Consider the following 7301-nt stretch of genomic DNA (forward strand, 5'->3'; position numbering starts at 1 on the left):
CAGCTGTAGTGGGGTGAAAGATTGAAGTGCCGGAGGAGGCCTGAAATACCTGAAAGCTTAGGTTCCCAGCCATGGGTTAATATGACCCTGCTGAGCCTGGACTATAGCAGAACATGCCTTAGACAATGGCAATGTGGGGTGGGGGTGGGGGGTGATAATAAACCTTGCTGGAGGATCAGAGCTGTTGCACAGGAACATGCAAGGAGAAGTGGCCCTACATGATCTGGGGCCAACATACTCGAAGGGATGTAAACATTCAGCACTAATACCTTGACTCGGACCTGGAAAGTAATTGGCATCCAGTGAAGCAACCTCAGGATGGGAGTGATGTGATCCCATCTACTAGTCCCAGATAACAGATGAGCTGCCACATTTTGTGCCAGCTGCCATTTCCAGATCGTCTTCAAGGGCAGCCCCATGCAGAATGTGTTATGATAAATGTAGCCTTGAGGTTACTGAAGCATGGGTCAGCAACATCCCTACTCCTTTGCCACCTACATGACCCTCACTAGGTAGATTATTCCACCAGGTGGCAGCCACAATAGAGAAGGCTCAGGTATGGAACACTCTTGTTTTTTACCCCTTAGAATAGTGGCACCTTTAGGAGGCTTTACTCAGATGGGTGAAGCTGTTTCAGTGAAACATACCAAGAGAGGCAGTCCTTTAGGTAAGTGCTCCTAGGCCTTGAATTGAACTCGGAAACTAATCAATTAACAATGGAGCAATTGTAGAATAGGGGCGATCTGCTTATTCCACCTAGCTTTCAATAATGCCAGCTGGAGTTTCTGAATGGTTTTCAAGGGCAGGCCCAAGCAGAGCTTATTGCATAGTCAAGCTTCAAGGTTACTGTGGCATGAATGCATGTGGCCACATAGGCTAAGTTAAGGTATGGAGCCATTCTCTGGGCTTAGTAAACATGAACAAAGGGGGTTTATTTCCCCTGCAGCAGAATCAACTTATTTCTTCAGCAATGATGTTGGGTCCCGTATAATCCCCAGACTGTGAATTGATTCAGCAAAGGTCATCAGAACCCCATCATATGTGGGGTGACCTCTAAGATCTCAGCCTTCCCATCCAGCATCACCTCTGTTTTGTCAGGATTCAGGTTCAACTTAGTTTTTTAAAAAAACCATCACTTAATTTTAAGTGTTGTACAGAAGAAGAAGGTGAAAGTGGCATTCCAGTTACCACAGGGTTATACCTACAGCATTTTCAACATGATGCACCCTTTGAGGCCTGCTCATAGAGGAATCAGTTATGAAGTAAGTCCCATCTGAGCTTGAGAAGCCATAGATGGAAGTTAGGGGGAAACTGCCAGCCAGTAGAAAGGAGATTGCCATTTTTTCTGCTCTGGGTGACCAATTTGTGAAGATCTTTTCAGGGACTGTATGGTGGAGGCAGCTCCCAGAAGTTATACACAGCCTCAAGGAACTGTTGAGGTTCATTAGCAGGAGCCCAGTGCTCAGCACTGGGTATATGCCATATCTCTCCTTCAGGAAAAAGCTGCTCAATCTCTGGGTACTCATTTTGAGCCTCCCAGGAAGAGACTGGGACTCAATTGGGGTGTCTGGAAATCAGAGAAACTCACAAGTTCATTTAGATGGTGGGAGAGGAGCTCCAGATTCACCTACTGCACTTCTATTCAGAAGAAAACAGATTGGTAAGCAGAAAGCTGTGGCTGGCTGGCTGGCTGGCTTCTGGAGGAGCTGAGAGCAGCTACTGTTTGGCCAGTCAGTGAGAAGTAAAGTGAGGGATATTTGCAGCCTGCATGGCAGCCATGAAGGCCTAGAAGGTGGTGATAGCTTTTGTCTCACCAGAGCTGATGTTGACACACACCAGGCACTCTGCCTGCTCTGGCCATTGAAGCATGAGTACAATGGCTGTCTTGTCCTCCATACTGAGCCCAATCATGACACATATGATGACATGCATCTAGTGGGAGAGGTTATCAATTCCCTAGCTGGGCTTGTTCTAAGGCAAGCTCTTTGACCTTAGAAGTTACAGTGTTCTAAAAGTTCCCCATTACCTTGGAGTCTTTGTCCAGGCTGTCAGCCCTTTGTTAGTGCCACAAGACGATGGTGGCCATCATGATGGAGCTTTGATGAGGAAGGTCCTTTCTCCAGATATTTGTCCAAATCGACCTTCCAAAAAAAGACCTCTACTTCCACCCTGTGTCCAGGGAATTTATCTCCTCTGTCAGCCCACCCTCTTCTGGATCATTACGTCTCTTCCTGTCTGTCCCAGAAAGAGATGCTTTCTGACATTTGATGTCGCCTCCTAGGTGTTAGATTCTTGCCAAGGTGTGAGAAGGCCCTTTGATTGTTCTCTGCAAAGAACCATTTGCATGACCAAGCCTTAAGTACTGGGTGCTTAGCGGAGCCACCAGTGTGATGGTGGTGCTTGAGAGCAACTAATTTCTCTCCTGTTTCATGTCCTCGTGTCAAAGTTGTCTTAAAATGAAGGTGGTAGTGGTGGGGGTTGTAGTCCCAAAAGGCAAGAGAGGGAGAGGCAAGTGAGGCAAGCCCTTTCACACACTCAAACCAATCCAAACTGCCTTTCTGATATTCTCAGGCAAAGGCAGGAGGGGAATGGAGGTTCAGGATGTTACAAGTCTCACCTGCTGTTTGAGGTAGTGCAGCCAAGACCCAATGTCCACCTTAATGAGAACTATACCTCAGTTTATATCGGACAGGATAAGATGAGAAAAGAGCTGAGGCATATTTGGCAAAGCACAACTTGTGTAGCATATTGCAAAAGGCTGTTTTAACCTTAATGGGACACAGAAGGAGAATTCTCAATGTGTAATTTCTGAGTTGAATTACATATGTTGTCAGTACCAGAACAGGAAATTAGAATGACTTGCAAACCACCTGCTACCTGTCAGGTGCATAACTATTCTCAAGGGATGGGGCTATGGAGTGTGCCTGTGTATCATTACTGTTCTCTAAAGTAAGAAACTACTTCAGTTTTCAGAAAAAAAATATTTTAGAAGGGATAGTGGTTCACAATTTAGACATTTCAGTGGGAGCTACTTAACCAGCTAGGGGGTGTTTTAAATATTATTTAAAACTAATCCCCCAATCCTCACTGAAACCGACCTAAGAAAGATCATGCATCTGTGTCTTCAAAATACAAATTGCATTGAGACCATGGTAGGCAATGTTCCCTCTAAGCTGTGCAGTGTTGTGTGAGCCAAAAATCTACTTCATGAGCCAAAACAATAACTTGCATTAAAGTTGGGAGCGTGCCTCCTTTTTTTTCTTTAAATGTATTTCAGTCTACAAACATAAAAACATAAACTACAAACTCATTTGTATTGTTTCTCACTTAGAAACAACATGGTTTCTAAATATCAAACAGGATGAGACAAGAACAGTGACCCAAATCCAGAATATTCAGGTGCTGCCAGAAATGGACAGGCACTTTGGTATCCCTAGGTGAAACCCTTGGGTTACCACCCTCAAGGTGTGGCCTGGAGTTGTCCTGGAATTACAAATGATCTCCAGACTACAGAGATCAGGCCTCCAGGAGAAAACAGCTGCTTTGTTAATATATAGAAAGAAATGGCTTAAGGCTTACCTTATCAACAGGACAGGGTAATGGAGCATGGATGAGACTGCAGTGTTTTGGCTGGAATCTCTTACTCCTTTTGCTGAGCCACCCTAGGCCCACATTTCAGCCCCACTGCCACCTGACACAGGGGTCCAAGCCTCACATCCATCTCCACCCCTGTCCAATGCAAGCTGGGCACTCAGGGTATAGGTCTGCATTTCTTCCACAGTCAGTTCAGCTCCTGATATCTCTGTGTTATGCTCAGGATAGACCAGAGGAAACAATGTCCAGCTGCCACAAGATCTATCACTCCACAGCAAAAGCTAACAGCTTTGATTCCACGGAGCATCAAAGTAATGTGAAGACACAGTTTAGCACCAAAAGACATTCATTTGGGTGGGGAAAGCAACGTATGGATTAAGGGGAGTAAGCTCCCCACCTCATAACCAAGCTTCCAAGCTTCCCTGTTTTGGAATCCAAGATACTGGGAAGGGAACTAACTCCGGTTAACACATAGGCCTGCATATGTACATTACAGGTAACCAAAGTTAGCATTTGCCTACGTCTCAAGAATGGAATGGGGAGTGAGACATACACGTGGGCCTAGTGAAAGGCTGAGTTTGTGCACCTTTAGTGCTGCAAGTACAACAGCCGATAATGCAAAGTGTTGATCTTCATACTTTATTCTTACTGCAGAACATCGACTGTCATCCAGAAAAAAAACAGAAAAAGACTGTGGAAATGGACTGCAAACCTCCGCTGCCTTGGCTCCCGATAGTGTGGTGGAGAGGCTGCTTTGTGGAGAGGCCACTTGGTGGGTACAGTGGACAGGCTTCTCAGCTGTCTGCCCACCGCTGCTGCCTCCTCCAGTTCCTGGTGCCAGGAAATAGAGGCTGCTTGGTGGGCGCAGATGAGAGGCTGCTTGGGTGCCTGCCCACCACACTGCTGTCTCCTCCAGCTCCCAGCACTGGGAAGCTGCTTGGCTGCCCAACCACTGCTGCTGCCTCCTCCAGCTCCCAGCACTGGGATGGAGAGGCCACTCACTGAGTGCAGAGAAGCGGCCACTTGGCTACTCGCCCACTGCACCACGACCACCTCCATCTTCCAGCGCTGGGACAGAGACGCTGCTTGAAAGGCACAGAGAAGAGGCCATTCCATTGCCCGCCCACTGCCACCGTCCCCTCCAGCCCCTGGCACCGGGATAGAGAGGCCACTCGGTGGGTGCAGAGGAGAGGCCGCTCAGCCACCTGCCCAATACACCGCTGCCTCCTCCAGCTCCCGGTGCCAGGAGGAAAGGCTGCTTGACTGCCTGCCTACCACTGCCGCTCCTCCTTTGGCTTCCCCTTCCTTTGTGCCAGGGCCACATCAGGCCCTCCAGATAATAAGGCAGGGCTGGGGCCAGGGGCCGGGGCAGGTGCTGCACCTGGTGTACCAGGCTGGGGCTGCACCAGGCCATCAGGGCAGGAAACAGGGAAGGCAGGGCCCAGGGCACCCTTTCGTGCACCAGGCTTCTCAGTTTGGGGGTAAGAAATTCATGCACAATTTCTCACAAGCGCACATTAATAAGAACACTGATCAAAACCAGCTCCTCTGCTCTGCTGTTAGTGTTCTAAATAAAAATAAATCTTGCATACTCTTAAAAAATGAAGTTTGCTATTGGACAGAATGATGTTTACCATTTATATATCACTGCTTGAATATTCGGAGCATTTCAGATAGCTGTGAACTCCCAAGGTAGTCTTAGCCAAGCCAATATTCTCTCATCATTAGCTCTCTCCACTCTGATACAGGAAACTGTTCCTCTAGTTCTGTTTTGACCCCTCCATTGGAATGCTTATTACCACTTATCTGATGTTGTGATGCTACAATGTACCATTTTTCTTTGCCTTCTCACGGGGATGGCGGAATAGAAATTTGAAATAAATAAAATAAATAAATAATAGTAGTCAATGATGTAGAGAAGGGCTTTGAGAAAACACAGGGTGTTATGAAGTCATTGTGACATGACATGAGATAAATGGTTCTAAAAGTTACTAAGGAGTGTTGGGTGAGGAGTAGAGGTGGGCACGATCCAAAAAAAAATACCGATCAAGCTGTTTGTGGATCCGGGCCGCCACCGAACCCAGGTCACCGATTCTAACCGATCAAGTCCCGTTTCCGATCCAGAATCGGGAATCGGGGAGGCCAAAGTGGGAGGCGCCCCGCTGTTTCCAGCGATATAGGAACGATGGTTGGTGGCAGCAGCTGCCAGGCCCGGCAGGCACGGGGAGGCGGCGATGAGCCGCCTCCCCTCAGGGAGGGAGGGGACGTTCACACGCGCACACACACACACACTTAGAGCAGGGGGGGGAGTTTTTAACCCGGCAATGAGCTGCCTCCCCTCAGGGAGCGGACATTCACACCAGGGCCAGATCTACGGTTGCCAGCACCCAGGGCAACCGTAGTCAGGCTCTTGCACGCGCACGCTCCTGGGTCCCCCCCCCACCCATGCAGCAAGCCGGCTGTCCCGGTGAGCTGTGGAGCTGGTGGCAGCGTGAGTGGCTCGAAGGCTGCCCGTGCCATTCACCCGCCCGGCAAGACAAGGGGCAGCTGGCTTGCCTGCGCGCCCCTTGTCCTGGGGAAAGGCGAATGGTGCAGCTGGCCTCCCAGCCACCCGCGCTGCCTTTTGCCTTTCCCCAGGACAAGGGGCGGCCGGCTTGCCCGCGTGCCCCTTGTCCTGGGGAAAGACAAACAGCGCAGGTGGCCTCCCAGCCACCTGTGCTGCCTTTTTCTTTTCCCAGAAGCCGGCCACCCCTTGTCCTGCGGGAAAGGCAAAAGGCAGCACGGGTGGCTGGGAGGCCGCCTGCGCCATTCAACTTTCCCCAGGCATGCTCCTGGGGCTGGCAACTGCGCCCGGCACCCCCTCTTTGGCAGCGCTGGGGGCAGACTACCCCCTGCCCCCCGTTGATCCTGCCCTGATTCACACACACACACACACTTAGAGCAGAGGGGGGGGATCTATCCCTGCCTCTCCAAATAGAGAGAGAGACCCCATCAACATGTTTCAGCCAGCTTTTTAAAAAAAGCAGGGACAGAATCCTCCGTTCCTCCCCACCCGATTTTAAAAGCAAGCAGCCAGTCTTCAAAAAGCATATTTTAAACACACACACAGAACCATGAATGAGCTTTCCTCACAAAATACAGTGTTTTAAAAGCAGGTTAAAAACAGAGAGTGACAGACAAAAAAACACCCATTCCTCCTACAAAGCCCTGTTTTTTTAAAAAAGCAAAAAAACTTTGTGCCCATGGCTTCAGAACACCCCCTTCCCCCTCCCTCCCCTGGGTTGCTGCTCCGTGGTTGGAAGGAAGCCTGCTAATCAAGGAAAGCTAGGCTTCCATTCAGTTTTCCAGGGTGACAGAAGGAGGGCAAACACAGCTCAGGCATTTCCCTGGCTCTGTTGCTAGGGGAATAGATTATTGGTGTCTGAGTGTCTGGCTCTCCGATTAGATCACTATGCCCCCCCCGCCCGATCAAGCCCCCCTCGAACGCTGGATCGGTCACCGTGGATGGAACCGATTAGCTGAGTCCCGATGGCGCAAACGCCATTATCGGGGTTTTTTTCACATCGTGAGTCCGATCGTGCCCATCTCTAGTGGGGAGCCTCTATACATGATTTCTATTTTTTCACATCTTATTTATAGTAACATCTAGTTTGGATTTCGTATAATGTTGGTGAAGAGCTTTATTATTTCATGTAGGGGGTGCAACT

General features: G+C 49.2%; 1 pseudogene; it reads right to left on the bottom strand.

Moving 5' to 3' along the window:
• Positions 1 to 1377: 1377 nt before the first annotated feature.
• On the bottom strand, positions 1378 to 1932 carry LOC129330310 (protein ABHD11-like; annotated as a pseudogene).
• Positions 1933 to 7301: the final 5369 nt, after the last annotated feature.

The sequence above is a fragment of the Eublepharis macularius genome, chromosome 5 (genome assembly GCF_028583425.1).
Source record: "Eublepharis macularius isolate TG4126 chromosome 5, MPM_Emac_v1.0, whole genome shotgun sequence".
In the NCBI taxonomy this organism is placed as follows: Eukaryota; Metazoa; Chordata; class Lepidosauria; order Squamata; family Eublepharidae; genus Eublepharis; species Eublepharis macularius.